The sequence below is a fragment of the Cydia strobilella genome, chromosome 20 (assembly GCF_947568885.1).
Source record: "Cydia strobilella chromosome 20, ilCydStro3.1, whole genome shotgun sequence".
In the NCBI taxonomy this organism is placed as follows: Eukaryota; Metazoa; Arthropoda; class Insecta; order Lepidoptera; family Tortricidae; genus Cydia; species Cydia strobilella.
Genome location: NC_086060.1, coordinates 1,221,572 through 1,240,142, shown reverse-complemented (window position 1 = coordinate 1,240,142; position 18,571 = coordinate 1,221,572). Strand labels below are relative to the sequence as shown.

At 37.2% G+C, this 18,571-nt stretch overlaps 1 protein-coding gene across 1 annotated transcript in view; it reads left to right on the top strand.

Moving 5' to 3' along the window:
- LOC134750580 (alpha-2C adrenergic receptor) overlaps positions 1-18,571 on the top strand; it is a 661,861-nt gene that overhangs the window by 134,971 nt on the left and 508,319 nt on the right. The window contains exon 2 of the mRNA XM_063685789.1: positions 6,145-6,187. The gene's annotated coding sequence lies outside the window, so the exon portion shown is untranslated. The remainder of the gene's footprint in view (positions 1-6,144; positions 6,188-18,571) is intronic.

Sequence of the window (18,571 nt, the reverse complement as noted above, 5' to 3'; positions counted from 1 at the left end):
ATTATCCAACGAACAAACGCTTTTGGAAGTTTATGTAGCTACCGCTGAAATGGTTCTGGCAACGAAAACATATCTAATTACTTAAATAGATCGGTAATACCTGCAGATTTTCGATGGGTCGTTGATAGCTGCGTTTACCTTAACAAAAAATAACATAACACAACAGTGTGATAAGGGAAAAGTGTGGACTGAACGAAGGTGTAGTGACAAAAATTGAGAAAGGTATGTTGAGATGGTTTGGACACGTGGAAAGAATGAATGAAAGAAGGCTAACAAAGAGAGTGTATAAAGGAGAGGTGGAAACGGGAGTTGGATGGGGCAGACCTTGGCGGACTTTCTCTGATCAGATCGGGGAAATCCTGAAGAAAGGCCAGGTCAAGAGCACCCTAAACCGGTGAGCGTGTCGGATCGTAGCAAGTGAAAATCCGTGGTCTCTGCCTACCCCTCCGGGAAATAGGCGTGATTATATGTATTTGATTTGTTTCCTAGCTATCTCCGTCAGTCCGTCTACATTTTTGTTTTTAGTGAGTCCGAAAAACAATAATTTTAAATTTCATTGTATACAACTCGAGCATCATTAAGTATTCCAAGTGAACCCGGGAGCTCTCAATACTAAGTCAGGAGTGTCACGCGGACCGTGCTCACACACACAAACACACACACACACACACACACATACACACACACACACACACATGCACTCACACGCTCGCACAGTTTATACTTATCATAAGTTTAAATTAATAAGATATAGATTAAAACTATGAAAACGGATTATATCGCGTATATTGAATTTATAATACATCCCGACGTTTCGAACTCCTTACAGCGTTCGTGGTCAACGGGTGACTCAATCACCCGTTGACCACGAACGCTGTAAAGAGTTCGAAACGTCGGGATGTATTATAAATTCAATATACGCGATATAATCCGTTTTCATAGTTTTATTTCATGAGTAACTATCGCGGTAACCGAAGACAATATTAAGATATAGATTGTTTATTAGTTTTTAAAAGTAGTTTAATTTAGATTTATATTTGCAACTCGTAATTTATCTGTATTTTTTTCGCATCATGTTATTGATAAATCTACTGAATTTCCTAGTCCTCACGACACAGGCTTGACCTATTGTGAGGGCTACTGCTAACCAAATTGTCATATTTGTAAGTGAAACCGATTGTTTTATCCTATATTTCATCTATGCCTGGTAACGAAATAAATTTTTGTATTTGTATTTTGTATTTTTTGTATTTGTTATTTAGTGAGTCCGAAAAACATTGATTTTAAATTTCATTGTATCCAACTCGAGCATCATTAAGTATTCCAAGTGAACCCGGGAGCTCTCAATACTAAGTCAGGAGTGTCACGCGGACCGTGCTCAACATGATTAACGTAGGGCTGTCACTCAACCTAAATTCTTCAATGTGCGAGATATGACAGTCAAAGAATTTCAGGCCACTGTTCGTAGATGGTTAACCTCCCTCTCGTACCAGGCAACAGAAGATATATTGAAACCTTTGCTGTAAACACCACATCTCTCTTTCACACACACACACACACACACACACACACACACACACACACACACACACACACACACACACACACACACACACACACACACACACACACACACACACACACACACACACACACACACACACACACACACACACACACACACACACACACGCACATAGTTTTTAAAAGTAGTTTAATTTAGATTTATATTTGCAACTCGTATTTTATCTGTATTTGTTTCGCATCATGTTATTGATAAATCTACTGAATTTCCTAGTCCTCACGACACAGGCTTGACCTAGTGTGAGGGCTACTGCTAACTAAATTGTCATATTTGTAAGTGAAACCGATTGTTTTATCCTATATTTCATCTATGCCTGGTAACGAAAAAAATTTTTGTATTTGTATTTTGTATTTGTTATTTAGTGAGTCCGAAATAGTAGATTGTTAACCAAGAGTTGAAAGGCACCCATTTCCGTCGAGGTTGTTTGGCGCTCGAACGCAGTGAGAGCGCCAATAGTCCGAGATGGAAATAGTGCCTTTCACTCGAGTTAAACACTCTACTTTTCATATCGAATGCGAGGAAACAAAACAAGACAAGGCAATTTTGCAAAATCAGTAACTAAAGTACCTAATAGACCTGCGGCCATTATTTTTTTCCTAAGGACTTACTTGCAATCGGAGACTTTTCACGTGTGAAGATAAATAACCCCTAGCGAAAAATATTTAGATTGCAATATTTACGGAAACACACATATCTTAACAAACTGCAGTAATTTTAAAATGATTTGGTTAATTTAGTATCAAAATCAGCGGGATTGCCTCTTACTTTTTAATTTTTTACTTTTTCGTTGTAAAACTCCCAATAGTTAATGGCATCCCAGTCATTTAGCCAACATAATAAAAGTATATAAAGAAATTTCAATATTAAATAACAATTTAATGAATAAAATAAGCAAATTTTATCTTATATTTAATTTTATTTTCACGAATATAGTGATAAAAGACTTTAAAAACCCATTTAATATCGTACAAACGTTTAACTGTGGCTGTATAAGATACTGCCTTTGCTCATTTACGCAAGTGTATGGTTTAAAAAAATATTTTTGGTGTATTCCTTTTGGTTCCCGCCTTATGATATCGAGTAAATACAATTCAATATAAGAAATCAAGAATAATTGATTTCAACAATTTACTTACATCATTTTTGATAAAAAACGATTCAATGCGGGATTAGTAAAATTAGAACAATTTCCAATTGTTCCAGGCGGGGAAATAAAGACACTATTTTTCAATTTTGTTTCTCGTGATGCTCGTGGGACGGGGACGAAGAGGAGTACAACACTTTTCTGCACTAGAGCAGAAACGTATCACTTTCTGCGCACTTTTTAGAACAACAACGACCCACTTTCAGAGCATGAGACATGAAAAACAATGATTTTAAATTTCATTGTATCCAACTCGAGCATCATTAAGTATTCCAAGTGAACCCGGGAGCTCTCAATACTAAGTCAGGAGTGTCACGCGGACCGTGCTCAACATGATTAACGTAGGGCTGTCACTCAACCTAAATTGTCTTTAACCTTTGCCCGGAATCGATCGGTAATTCACTTTGCTGGCTGGGGATTTAAAGTGAGGTGTGTCTAGAGTGATTTGTGGTGTTTTTAGAGTAGCTATATTGAAACCTTAGTATATCGTTTAAAAAAGGTATCAAAACACTCGTTATTCTGAAGACACCTTACACAAATAGGGATGTGTCCTGTATTTAAAATAAATTATTTCACACCATGCAAAAAATAAAGCACCAGAAAAATATTAGTAAAACCTAGACCGCAGTTATTTTCAGATAATTTCTATTTAATAAATCCGAAAGAACTATAAAGAGAAGGTAACTTGACCGTGACGTCATTGTTCTGTATTTCATAGAGAATGAAACATAGCTAAGAACGACCGCAAGAAATACGTTTTCACGTAAAAACACTGCATCTAAAACTGTCTATCCGTTTGAGAGCTACAATGCCACAGACAGACATTGGCGTCAAACATATAACACCCCTCTTTTTTGCGTCGCGGCTTAAAAATTCCAAAGTAAATAAAACGGCCAAGTGCGAGTCGGACTCGCGCACGAAGGGTTCCCTACCATTATGCAATAAACAGCAAAAAAATCACGTTCGTTGTACGGGAGCCCCACTTAAATATTTATTTTATTCTGTTTTTAGTGTTTATTGTTATAGCGGCAACACGATTCATGAGATACAGCCTAGTGACAGACGGCCAGACGGACAGACGCACGGGGTACTCTTAGAATAGGGTCCCGTTTTATTTTAAAACTTAATTACTTAAGCAATCCTGAGAATGATTGCCGAAAGGTGGGACTCGGATATCCTCCGCCGATATACCGACCTTCATGTCGTAAGACCTAGGAAATAAGTATTTTTATGTTTTTATGTAATAGGACAGGTAGTTTACTAATGTAGTTTTATAAGTGTCTTGTAACTAACAAATGATGGATCTCAGCTATCTGTTTTTTTTTAAGCGCGATGAAGAGCCCGGTAACGATTTTAGGGCTATTAAGTCCCGTTTTCGAAAAAAAAAATATTTAAGAAAAAGGAATGTACAGAAGTGTTATTAAATAAATGCCTAATGGCACCAGTCAACCGTAGTCAATAATATAAACAGAAATAGGTACGTTGATATATTATACCTAGTCTACTGAAAAAATCGGTTTTTGTTGTTATAGCTGCAATAGAAAAATACACTGTGTATTTCAAGTACATACCTAATATGGCCCTTTAAATTTTCCACATATGCACGTATAGATTTACATTTAGATTTATTATATGGTTATTATTATTATTTCTTATTGTACAATAGTATATGGTCATTTTATTAAACACTAAGTATAAAAAAAATCAAAATTACAAACTAAATTAAAAACTAAAATTAAAAACTAAACTTAAAAATAAACTATAAATAAAAAATTTGCCCCAAATCAGTACCGTCTATTGGCAGCGTGCCAATTAGTACGTTGAAATGGTGCAAATACAATAGTGTTTATTATCAAAGGTCCTGACAATATTCCCCCAATATTACTCAAAAATACAGTTAAAACAATAACTATCTCTCGCTATTATATTTAATAAGTGCTTGAACGAATGTCTTCCCTTCTAGTTGGAAAACAGCAAACATAATTCCAGCGCACAAAGGTGGTTCCAAAAATAACGTAGAAAATTATAGACCCATATCAATCTTGTCCACACTGTCAAAGTCTTCGAGAAGTTAATATATAAACTGATCTATCCAATTCTACATCACCTTCCTCGCGTTATCCCGGCATTTTGACACGGCTCATGGGAGCCTGGGGTCCGCTTGACAACTAATTCTAAGAATTGAAGGGGGGGAACTAGGCCTTATTAGGATTAGTCCGGTTTCCTCACGATGTTTTCCTTCACCGAAAAGCGACTGGTAAATATCAAATGATTTTTCGTACGTAAGTTCCGAAATTGGTACGAGCTGGGGTTCGAACCCGCGACCTCCGGATTAGAAGTCGCACGCTCTTACCGCTAGGCAACCAGCGCTTCTCTATCCAATTCTACATAATCAAATTATTCCTAATAAACATGGTTTTGTCCAACATAGATCTACAACCAGTAATCTTCTTGTCTGTACCTCATATTTATTTGAAAGCCTTGACTAATACGCAAGTTTTTTTCAATCATTCATTTCATATCATTTTAAATTGATTCAAATAACAAACTAGTTATAAATTGCACCATCCCTTCAGCCTCTACACTGGTCAACGCGCAATTAATTAGTCAGCCCACCGCGCCCTTTGCAATCCCCTTCCCTTCTGACACACCACACACGTACAGTCAGCAAAGTTATTAGCTATGCATCTCTGCATACATTTGTTTTGCTGACTATATGTACGACTCGTCGTAGCGGAAAAGTCGTCGACGGCTTTTTCGTTCTTATGGCGCAGACATAAAGCTTTTTCCTATTGGCTTTTGCCGAATGCGCGTCGATATATCTGGGGAGACCCTTATCCGCAAGTTGCCCAGAGGCATATAAAAAGGTCTCCCCTTCGTTTATACGAGTATTTTGAATCTTCATTTTTGTCCATTGTTATTCACAACGACGGGACTTAGTGCCAGTTGCACCATCCGCACTTGACAGACTGATCAACGTCACCCGGCGCGCCGCGGCGGTTTACTATGAAACTTTCCATACAATAAAATTTAGCGAACTCTTTAACGATGACAAACAGTTGGTGCAACCGACCCATAATCGCGTAAAGTAAGTTTTAAATTTACCTCCGACGTTTCGAGGACGGCATTGTCCCCGTGGTCTCGTGGTCGTGGTCGCCGTCCTCGAAACGTCGGAGGTAAATTTAAAACTTTACGCGATTAAGTCCCGTCGTTGTGTAATAATAAATAAAAATCGTGAAAGTTTAAATCAGTGTTTCATTTTTGTCCAAACAAAATTGTATTTGTCTCGGCATGTTTTACTTTGTGGGCTGCTAGGAAATAAATGTACCTTTGCATAGGCACGTTTTTAGGGATTATTGATCAAAATAGAAATAAATGTCATAAATCTTACTAATGTAAAATCATTTGTCAACAGGTTTACAAGCGAGGAGGCAAATTCGGGAATATGAAGCATTAAGGTGAGTGAGGTTTCGCGCTGGCATACTCCCAAACGTAGTTATGCTGAATCTGGCGATAGGCCAGTTAACTAGGGGTTTTGAGTAATAAAATAATTCCCACTATTTGGTAGGAAAGCACTGAGAATTGTTAAGATGTTGGTTTCAGGCGAATATCAAAATCTACAGAGGATCTACCGCGAACTGCGAAGTTCGCAAATTGCGGCCACTTTTCTCTTTTACTCCAATTAAGGCGTAATTAGGGTGACAGAGAAAAGGTGCCCCCAATTTGCGAACTACGGTGTTCGCGGTAGGCCCTCTGATGTGCAAGTTACAAGTTACGGAAAGTTTCTAAAAAGCTGGAAAAAATCTTAAAAAATTCGGGGAATTTACTAGATGGTAACTTGGTTATACCTAATCACAGGCCGTTTGAAATTTCTGTGTAAAGAAAACAAATCAACAAGCATAATCTCATCATAATTGATTATAGTCAAAACAGTAGCGGATAATAAATAAATAAACTACACTTATTCTTAAAATACCACGCTACATATCACGCTATACTGACAAGAGGTGGTCCATAGAAACAACAAAATGGAGAGGACCACCAGGCGAGCGGCGCGCTGGCCGGCCGCAGCAGCGTTGGGCTGATGACCTATCCCAGGCTGTGGGAAAGCAATGGATGGCAATAGCTTCAAACAGAAGCAAATGGATTGAGTTGGAGGAGGCCTTCACTCAAAGAGGGGTTCACCACTAAGCAAATTAAAATAGATTCAACCTACAAATGTAACCTAAACCTAGTGTGAATAAACGGCTTTTTTATTTTTTTATTTTATTCTTAAAATTTAGGATTTTTTATGTTATTTCTACTCAGAATCATGAGCTCTTCGAATCCTAATAGGAGGAAAAAAGTGTTCCAAGGTTTTTATTACCATTCCGTTACCATTTTTCGTAGACTTTTTCATAGGAAAGAACGAAAAATATATGGAATTTTTGTAAAGTAGAAATAACATCAAAACCCCAATTTGGAAAAAAAAAATGTGTACAACTTTTAAATAAAATGGCTCAATTCCCAGATGTTATTTTATATAAACTTAAGATCAAGAACTAACCGAGCTCTCGATATTTAAACTTAATGAAGCTGGTAATAATCATATTCATGTTTATTCATAAAACCAATTTATATGTCAACATTATGGATCGATTTATAATTTATTTATGGATTTATTTTAAACCGGGTCACTCACGTATTATTAAATCGAATATATAATATGTTAATATGTTTAATATGTTTGAGTCTCACGGGAGTTTTTATAGTTAAAATCGATTTATAATTATTTACATTTTCTAAAAAATAAATTTACTGTAATTAAGTAGGTGTACTATATCTACAATTACAATATCGAAAATCGAGGATCCTTTTTCGGGATGGCTCCAAATCCGGGTGCCGCCAATAAGGTTATATTAAGGTCGACGGAATACTTATCATTTTAATATCGGACGCGGTGCAGGCTTGGGGATTCCAGGGGAACTGGACAAGTTAAAAGCGGTGGGGTTAGATTCTAACATTTTATTTATAAAACTTAACACCAAACTACTTCCGAAGCGCTGGTGGCCTAGCAGCGGTAAGAGCCTGCGACTTTCAATCCGGAGGTCGCGGGTTCAAACCCCGGCTCGTACCAATGAGTTTTTCGGAACTTATGTACGAAATTCAGCCGCTTTTCGGTGAAGGAAAACATCGTGAGGAAACCGGACTAATCCTAACAAGGCTTAGTTCCCCCTCTGGGTTGGAAGGTCAGATGGCAGTCGCTTTCGTAAAAACTAGTGCTTTCGTCAATTCTTAGGATTAGTTGTCAAGCGAACCCCAGGCTCCCATAAGCCGTGGCAAAATGCCGGGATAACGCGAGGAAGATGATGAACACCAAACTACTTCCTTTTTTCTTTGACTTCTGAACGAGGGATGCCGTATTTCGGTAGTTCTGTAAGAATTAGCTGAATACACCGAAAGGTGGAAAAAATGACATTAATTATTTTGTTATTAGTTCAAAACATGTGTAATATCCTCCTAATACCCAGTCATATTTTCAGTTTTGAATTTAAAACGGCTTGAAAATGTATTTATTTCCTCGCTGTTGTAGTGACCATATTATGTGAAAATTCCTTCCATATTTTCAGCGTGTGACTTGCGCCTACAAGGGAGTCAAGGCTCTGTATGTGACGTCACGTGCTTTATACCTACTCCATTGTAGGTTCTTCCGATATTAACCTCTTCATCATCATCATAGCACATGCGACATGTACAAGATTGCCTGATTGATCAAAAGTGCGATCAAAATCGGAAATATGTTGTCATTGGAAGTATTGAACTCAGAAATAATATCATTATCATATTAGCCAGAGGACGTCCACTGCTGTACATAGGCCTCCCCCAAAGATTGCCACAATGACCGGGCTTGCGCCACCTGCATCCCGCGGATTCCCGCGACCTTTACCAGGTCATCAGTCCACCTTGGGTCTACCCAAGCCGCGCCTTCCGGTACGTGGTCGCCACTCGAGGACCTTTCCGCCTCAATGGCCATCGGTTCTACGTGCAATGTGCCCCGCCCACATATTAAGTTTAGCGATTCGGAGGGCTACATCGGTTACTTTGGTTCTGCTGCGGACGGCCTCATTTCTGAAAAAATATATGATTGTGTAAATTATTTGTTGTTGTAACGATATACTCTAAGATATAATCGCTTATCGTATCTCCTGAATACAGCTTTTCATATCCGCTAACCTTACGTTTTTTTTATATCCAAGCGGCTGCTGGCGGCCGCTTATGAGGCTCAAAAATGATCACGTTTTTTCATTTTGAGTCTGCCTCTTTCGCACTTACTAAATGTTCATATACGTGATGGCTTCCCTTTTAAATTATTTGTTGTTGTAACGATATACTCTAAGATATAATCGCTTATCGTATCTCCTGAATACAGCTTTTCATATCCGCTAACCTTACGTTTTTTTTATATCCAAGCGGCTGCTGGCGGCCGCTTATGAGGCTCAAAAATGATCACGTTTTTTCATTTTGAGTCTGCCTCTTTCGCACTTACTAAATGTTCATATACGTGATGGCTTCCCTTTTGCACACTTAAATTATTTTTAAGCGTAAGCGTCATTCTATATCTATCGTACCGTACTTCGTATCTTGTCAGCTTTTATATTGATTGTCACTGTGACAAGTAAGGACACCATTATCATTCGCATGTTTCCCATTCACTTGGTGTCAGCGCAGCATGTCGTTTTCTCCTATTCTTCTAGTCCGGATTCGCCCTGAGGGTCGCGAAGTTGGAATCTCGACACAATGCTTTAAGATATATATATATATATATATATATATATATATGCTAGTTTTAAGGTATTTCTATGGGCCAATAGTTGCCTGAAAATAAAGATTTTCATTCATTTTCTCGCTCGTCATCTCATCATTCACCTGCTTTCTTTTCATTATCATCTTTCACACATGAACTTTTCCTTGGTTTTCTTTTCCTCTTACATAGGAATGCGGAGGGCTACATTCATTCTTTCATCCCTCCATATCCATTATCACAACGGCTGGTTGTAAGTAGTGTCCAACGATTTCCTACGGTTTTGATAAAATCATCAGTTTACCTGGCTGGGCACGTTTTCCTACGCTGTGTTTTTACCTGCTGATTAGATTTACCTATTTAGTTCGTATGTATAGTAAATACAGTAAGAAATTTATCCTAAAATTATTAGCAAAGTTCCGTGACGATAAAATAAGTTTTTAACAAATTTCATTTTATGGCACAGGCCGATGGCATCGTTCATAATTTGATTCCGAAAATCTAATTACCCTCAAAATCACCAATCTTGGACAAACAAAAACTTCATGAATTAATCTACTTGAAGAAAATAATGAAATTAATTTTTGGAGAGAATGGTCGTGGCCTAAAATAGTTGAGATGAATATATTAATTAGCATTATGCTTATGTAAAATAGTAATTAAAATGACATTAATGATGATGGGACATTTTAATTTACAGTTAAGTATTTAATTTTGATCGAATTTGGTTGAATATTTGATGTTATTAAAGCCTAATAAATTGATAAAAAGGCCGATTCTGATTGAATAATTTGATTAAAAGAACCAGTTATGACACGACCGACCATGGCTAAAGTAGCTGATTGGTGCACTCGAAATGCACTACGGAATCGTGTCATACATCGCACTGGAGGAGGCATTTTGAGGGCACGTCAGTTAGTAACGTTTGCAAGAAAACAAAAAGCATACATCGCACTGGAGGAGGCATTTTGAGGGCACGTCAGTTAGTAACGTTTGCAAGAAAACAAAAAATAAATCGAGTTTTCAGAATAAGGTATTCGTACTTAGTATTTTTTGTAACCTACATGGTATTTAATTATAATGAAGCATTGATTAAAAAAAAATATTGTGTGGTTTTAGGAAACCACGATGCAAATGACTTTTTTTCGGATTGTGGCCTTTTAATTGAAAATTATTCGATTAAAGGTATAAAAATGTCATCAACGCCAAGCAACAAAATGCACACAGATGTAGGGCATGATTATTTTCCATCGTATTTTCACGGAAACGTACGAACGTGTCTTGCTATTTCAGTCAGGCTCGGTACAAAAAGTACTGAGGTTGACTGAAGTAGCAGGACAAATAGGAACGTTTCCGAGAAAATATGATGGAAAACAATTATAAATAAAAAAAATAAAAAATTATGCCCTACATCAGTGTAAATGCTTTTTCTTTCTTCTTTCTTTCTTAAACAATCCATATACCTACATATCAAGTCGTGACATATGGGGCACAACATGTCCTGACTTTATATCAATGGCGGCTTAAAATAAAACATATAACATATTTGCAATAGTTTTTGAAAGAGTCATTTTACAATTTGTCTTCCATTGTTACAACCGTCCTCATACCGTTGCAGTTAATGTACTTTGAATCCGCTATCGATAATTTGCACCTTGTTGTATTTGGGCGTCGCTAGCTTGCAAAGTACGAAAGCTCATGTACGGATTATGTGACATAATAATAGTACCGTAAAAGTTATGAAATAGGGCAATTTATTTGTGTTCAAGTAGCAGTCAAGTGAAATAAGGTCGGAAAATCAATTTAATTATAACTTAGCTTCAAAAGGAAGGCATACCTTGAGGTATACCTTGTGCATACTCTTCTCAGTTAGTGCAGACTTAAAAAAAAAAAATAACGTACTGCACCGGACTAAAGACTAAGCCTTGCGGTACTCCATATTTTAATCCGCGCTGGGATTAAAATAATGTTACATCCACGTGTGTTAAATTATGTATAAAATAAATGTTCCACAGGTTTTTTGTTTTACCCAGATTTATTAAAATTACATGTTTAAAGCCCTCATTTGCTGGATACGTTTCCATATTTTATGGTAATCAAATCACATAAAAATTAACTAACTAATCAATAGCTTTATCCTAAACGCAAAGTGACCCTTGACTACTTGACTACTTAAAGTAAGCAAGTTGTTTATACTTCGGATTGTATTAGTTAAAGGGAACAAACTATCCATACTAATATTATAAATGCGAAAGTCTGTCTGTCTGTCTGTCTATCTGTCTGTGTGTTCCCTCTTCACGCTTAAACCGCTGAATCGATTTAGATGAAATTTGGCATAGAGATAGGTTGAGTCCCTGAGAAGGACATAGGATAGTTTTTATCCCGAAATTCATCCCTTAAGAAAGTAAAAAGCGGGGTGGAATCGAGATAATTAATGAAGTGTCTGCTAATTTGTGTGCAAAATATGCTCAAATTGAATAATTGCTATGAAATTTTTTCCAGGCGCTATGCTTGCTTTAGCTGCTGTTAATAAGTCCGCGCAGACAAAGTCGCGGGCAAAAGCTAGTATAAACTAAAATAACGAATTACTTTAGAGTTTATAACATAAGTTTAGTAGTATTAACCTTTTATGACGTATGATGTTTCATGAATGCGAATACTTGGAAAGTTTCCTGTCACAAACACTAAACCAAAATCTAAACTAAATGATACAATCTACCTAACTAGGTCCTCGAATAACCCATCCCGCATCGCTACGGACCCAAAGGTGCCCATCGCGCTTGCGGCGTTTTATTAGACAGTTGGACACCTCTGCGCTAGGAAATACTGGTCGAGGCCAATCCTGCAGGTGACGACCGAGTTCAAAATGTATGAAATGGTTTTCATAAGTACCTATGTATATCATCGGCATCATATTCTAATTAAGAACCTATATAGCCTCTATATACAATCACACAGTCTACCGCGATACACGAAAATCGAAAGTTCGGTTTCTGCCTTTGTACCTATCCCTCTTGCATATTCATAAAAAAAAAAAAAAAAAAATATTCGATCGATACAGAGGCAGATAACGAAATTTAAATTTTTGCGTTTCGCGGTAGGCCATCTGTAAACAACCCGCCTTGATGCATCAACGTCATAATTACGACTTGTCAAAAAAATGTTTAAGGCACAGTATGTATATGGTTTTCGATAGGTGCTAGTGCTGCACTCTGGCGGCAGAATATTGCAGTAATTCTTCCTATTAAGGCGAAATTATCTTTATAGGTTCCCTTAGTCTCAAATTAAAAAATTCAATCTAATTTTTAGTGCCTTTAATTTCCGCTTTTACATGGACAGCTTTTAATATCTTCTCTTTCCTGTTGAAAGTATTGTAACTACTATTTTATCTTCCTAGCAATAAAGCATAATTTGCAACAGCTGAGTGTAACATGTGTAATCTTTTCACCGTTGCAATCTGTAATTACCGAGGCGGATATGACTGCCCGTCGGCGACTTATCGGAGAGCTGTGTCGAAATCTATGCGAAAATACGGTATTATGTTACCCAACATGTACGTATTAAAATATCAGTAACAACATTATATAGCTATACTTACATAAAATATAAAATTATTCTCATAAACAAATGCATGATTTCTTTTTTTCTTTTCTACTAACAATAGAATATAAGTCACAAATGTAAACATTTACCTAAATATTCATTGAGAAAGAATTGAGCGCGGCGCGCCAATAAACTGGTTGCTCCAGTTTGACGCATTTAAAATATATGTAACTGTGTAATTGTTTTATATGAATAAATGAATTAAATAATATGTACGAGTAGGTAGGTTCCAAATCATTCTACGAGAATTGTATATTTCATACTAGCTTTAACCTGTGACTACGTCTGCGTTGGATGATGATGATCGTAATGATGATTTATAATAACCTCCTGTCCTTTCTCGAGTCTCAAATTATGTCCATACCACATAATATGTATGTTATACCATATACTTTCTCTATCACACGGCGCGATTCGGAAAATGAATTAGAGATTCACTAGATATGTAATAGTAAAGATATGTGACGTCCCACGGATAAAGGTACCTTATGGCGGTTAAATCTTACGCTATTATTAACGCCGCTCCAATTAATATTGGATGGCGCTTACGTCGCATAGCGCCGCAATAATTTGCGACGCTATGCGACGTAATTTTTACTAGATTTCATATTTAGTGAATCTCTAATTCATTTCTCGAATCGCGCCGACAGTCCCTCAAACAAAGAGAGAACGACAAGTTCATTGACCTACACAGAACAATTCTTCGGTCACGGAACAATTTCTATTAAAGCTACAAAAAACTTGATTCTGGGTAAACGAGAAAAAGTTGAAGCTCAACTGAAAAATTTCCGCCAGTTTCCTAAATCTTATCACAGAGGTGTTGCATTTTGTGGCATTTCGAGTGAAAAGGGGCCTTATGACAGTTTCTAGATATATCGACGTTTTTGTGAAAACTTCTATTTTACAACTGGGCAACTAGGGAACAAATCACAGTCTAGGTATTGTTTTGTTTTCCTTCTTCTTTCTCGCGTTATCCCGGCATTTTGCCACGGCTCATGGGAGCTTGGGGTCCGCTTGACAACTAATCCCAAGAATTGACGTAGGCACTAGTTTTTACGAAAGCGACTGCCATCTGACCTTCCAACCCAGAGGGGAAACTAGTCCTTATTGGTATTAGTCCGGTTTCCTCACGATGTTTTCCTTCACCAAAAAGCAACTGGTAATTATCAAATGATATTTCGTACATAAGTTCCGAAAAACTCATTGCTACGAGCCGGGGTTTGAACCAGCGACCTCCGGATTGAAAGTCGCACGCTCTTACCGCTAGGCTACCAGCGCTTCTTCAGTAGTATTGTACTTCAGTACTAAGAAAGTATTGTTTTGTTTTTGTATATTAGTAATATATAGGGATAGACGTGTATTTGCAGCTAGTTTCTTTTTATACTTTAATTTTTTTATATTAAAATCGGTTTTAAAATGTAGTTCTTAAGACAGTTCTTAAACACAAAAACTAAAATTACAATATTCATCTAATTTACCAATACGTATTCTTTCGGAAACTCTGTTTGCGGACATAATTTTCAATAAAGGTATCTAGAGACGATATTATACAAAACTACATGACAATATTATGAAAGTAGGTATAGGTACTATGGTAATTAGTATCACACTTCACTTTAATACCATCTTAGGTATGATCATAGAAAAAAAAGTATTTTACTATGATTTTGAATTAGCTTATTTCAAGGAAGTATAATTATGATTGTAATAATGAGTAAAAGGTTATGATTTTGATCTAGATTTGTTATGGATATGATCTGTCAGTGCAAAAGTGGATTTTCGTCAATCTTAATATCACACTGATTTAAACTTTCACGATTTTCTTTTTATTTAACTATTTGTTCATTGTATGTTATTTTATGTCTCGTTTCTTCTTGTCTGTTACCTTCCGTGATTCTTTTCACCTGTTGATCTCATCGGAAGATCAGCGCTGGAAGTCATCAGCAACATGCTGAGATGACGCCATTTCGTGGCACTTTAATCTTATTTTATGTTTTCTTTTATATTATGTAATAATGTATTGTTTGTTTTCTTCAAAATCTTATTCTATTCTATTCTATTATTCACAACGACACTCAAATATCAATTTTGAGACTGATCTGATACTGAGACAGATCTTATCCATAACAAATCCAGATCTAATTCATAACCCGTGATTACAATCAGGATAGTCTTCAAGGTCCCTTTAGGCACGAAACGCCACATTTGCCCTGAAATGTTAGCAGATTGTTTATGGCCTGGGGCTTCCCCCTTAGAATTAGGGTAAGGGAAGTTCTGACTTTTATTATCTCTTACAGGGAGTTTTATAGGAGCGATGCAGGATCAGGATTTTCATTTCGGAGAGGAAAGAAAACTGTTACATTAGGAATAATTTTATTGTGTCAGTGTGATAATTTCTGGTGCTTTATGTAACGAGCAGGGTTTCTTAAAGAAAGTTTGCAGTCACGGACCACTCAAAATTTAAACAATCTCACTGTCAAAAAATATTCAAGGAAAATAATTACACTTTTAGATCTCGTCAAGTTTAGGTACTATAAGATTTTCTAATAAGTATGTTTACAGTAACTGACCTACTGCGGACCCCTGATAAACATGCTACGGACTCCTAAGGGGTCCGTCGACCCCACTTTACGAAACCCTGGTTTAGAGGAATAGCTGAGTGGTTGGGTGAGTGACTTTTGGGGTGGAGGCAGTGGATTCCAATATTAGTACTAGTGAGTTTCTCCGAATTTATGTATTACTTGTAGATTATTACAATGGACTGTGTGAAAGATGATATGAAACTAACGCAAGTGAATGATGAGATGACGGGTGACAGAGATGTATGGAAGAAAAAGACATGCTGCGCCGACCCCAAGTGAATGGGACAAGGGCAAGCGAATGATGACTCGTAGATTATTACAAGTTGATAGTGATAGCTCTTTGGAGAAAGGAAAACTAAAAAAAAAGAAAAAAAATCTTTTTTCAAACAACTAAAATCAATATCTTGAAACTAGTCATCATTCATCATTCGCTTGCCCTTGTCCCATTCACTTGGGGTTGGCGCAGCATCGTCTTTGTCTTTCTTACCTCTCTGTCACCCGTCATCTCATCTTACACTTGCGTTCGTTTCATATCATTTCTCACACAGTCCATCGAACTTTTCCTCGGTTTTCCTCTCCTCGTACCTCCCTCCACATTCATTCTTAATACCTTTCTCGTCACATGACTCATCCCTCCGCATCATATGCCCGTAACACGCTAGGCGATTTGCCCTTACTTTTTCTTATATCTTCTTCTTATTTCTTTTTCTTTTCAATATCTTGAAACTAGTGTTGATGTAAAAAAAATATCTCAGAACTAAAAAACGTTTTGTAAACACGTTATGGTGTCGATGCGTTACGCAACCCGGATTGTCAGGGTTCCGGGTGCGGAACCGTTAGCACTTGACACCCTTCTCCCTTTATCATTGTAAATAACGTTTCGACTTGTTCATTTATTCGTAATTACCTACTATTTCTATCTCCCTAGATATCACGGGTATATAAATCCCGGTCTTTTGATAGGCTTGCGTGGGGATACAGATCCAACACGTAGAGGCCCCTTGGAGAGCTTTAATGTAGGTTTAATGTAGAACGCCTGTTGGAACCCATTCACAGTCTCACAATAGACAATCATGAACCGGTCGTAGCAATTATTATATTATATTACCTACTTATTATTATCATCACATCAGCCAAAAGACCTCATCTGCTGAACTCTAAAGGGGCCCACAGACTATCAGCCTGTCAGTTGTTCGGAGCTGTCAAATTTTTGCTCTAACTGACAGGCCGATATCGTCCGGCGGACTGATAGTCAGTGGGCCCCTTAAGAGCCCTATTTCGGAGGATCTCTACAACGAGTCACTTAATTAATCCAAATGTTTAGGTATCTACTGAAATTTTAGGTACGAAAATATTGCTTTACATTATAAAGGGATTTTCAGCTTTTAGGTGCCTCTTATATGGATAAAAAATAATTCCGCCGTAGACCAGCATTATTTGTTTCACTTATATTTGTGCTCATTTTATTTCCTGAGATGTTTTGACGAGCAAAACAACACAATAAATAACACTTCATAAATAATACACGAAAACCGCAAACACCTACAGAAAGTATAAAAATAAACATCGCTCGTAGCCAATTTAATATACAGGCGAGAAAAACTCCCCTTACCGGGAAATTTTAAATTCCCACAGGAGCGCCTACGTCCGCGAAGCCAGGGGCCCGAATCAGATTTAACAATTTGATAAGGTTTTGACCTTATTTTGATACGACTTTAGGAGCAGCGGCGCATGCTGACTCAAGATCGTATCAAAATAAGTTTTTCACCACACCAGCTGGTAAAGACTCTCTTGATTCCTAGACCCTTCCTTGAGACCTAGGCTCTCCGAAACATGTCGCGCGAGTGACTAAAACAAGTGAGTCTAAACCGTAAAATGATTTAATACTCTCTTGATTGTTCAAAAACTGATGAGAAAGTGGCATTTTATCCACATGTGGGGCAAAGTAATCAAATGCAAGTTTTGAGTTGTTTCCTTATGTGGGCTGGTAGAATTGACTTTTAAATGATGATTTTGAATGTTACATATTAAATAACATTAACTTTGAATTGATTTGCTTTGATTTTGTTTGATATTTTACAGTTAGTATTTTCCTTGTGTTGGTGTGGTGAAAAATGTTGTGTTTCACTCGGTGGCAAAATCTGTTTAACCCTCGTGCCTTGAAACTCTCGCAACGCTCAAGATTCCATTTTTCGAATAAATTCAATTTTAGAATCTCGCTTGATTGGGTATCAATATTAGCACGAGAGGTTAAACAACAACTTTGCCCCCTTGTAAAATAAATAACTAATTTCAAACTTTTATCGTCAACTGTATTTTCTTTAAACAATCAACTCATCAAGACAATTCCAACAAACCCAAACACAATTAGATTGTGTTTTATTACAGTTCCTATGGCCACCTCCTGTGTTCATCATCAGATCAGCTTGATGGTATTGTCACCCATTATGTGAGGTTGACTTGTTCAAGTCTAAATTAGCTTGTAAGATTTGATCTGAACATACATACGAGTTGCAAGTTAAAATAAAAGCTTGTAAAAAAAGGGAAACCGTATTAAATTGTGAAATCAGAATCTGCTTCCTTGGTCCGAAAACGTAGTGATTTAAACACCTCCGGCCCGAATAAATCACATCCTGTATGTCCGTATAAGTTGTAGTTTATTCTGTATCCCTGGCGTGTGATCTCAATGATCTGGCCAGAGTTCAGATATAAGTAGGTTTAAGGGCGTCCGCTAAAAAATAGTACGAACTAACTGGCGCGGACGCGTGCGACGGATTTTCCTTACAATGACACCCGCGTGCGTGCGCCTGCTCCGTTCACCCGCGCCATCTAGCGGACGCCCTAACAAGTTCACGGACACAGTTCTATTTTAGAAA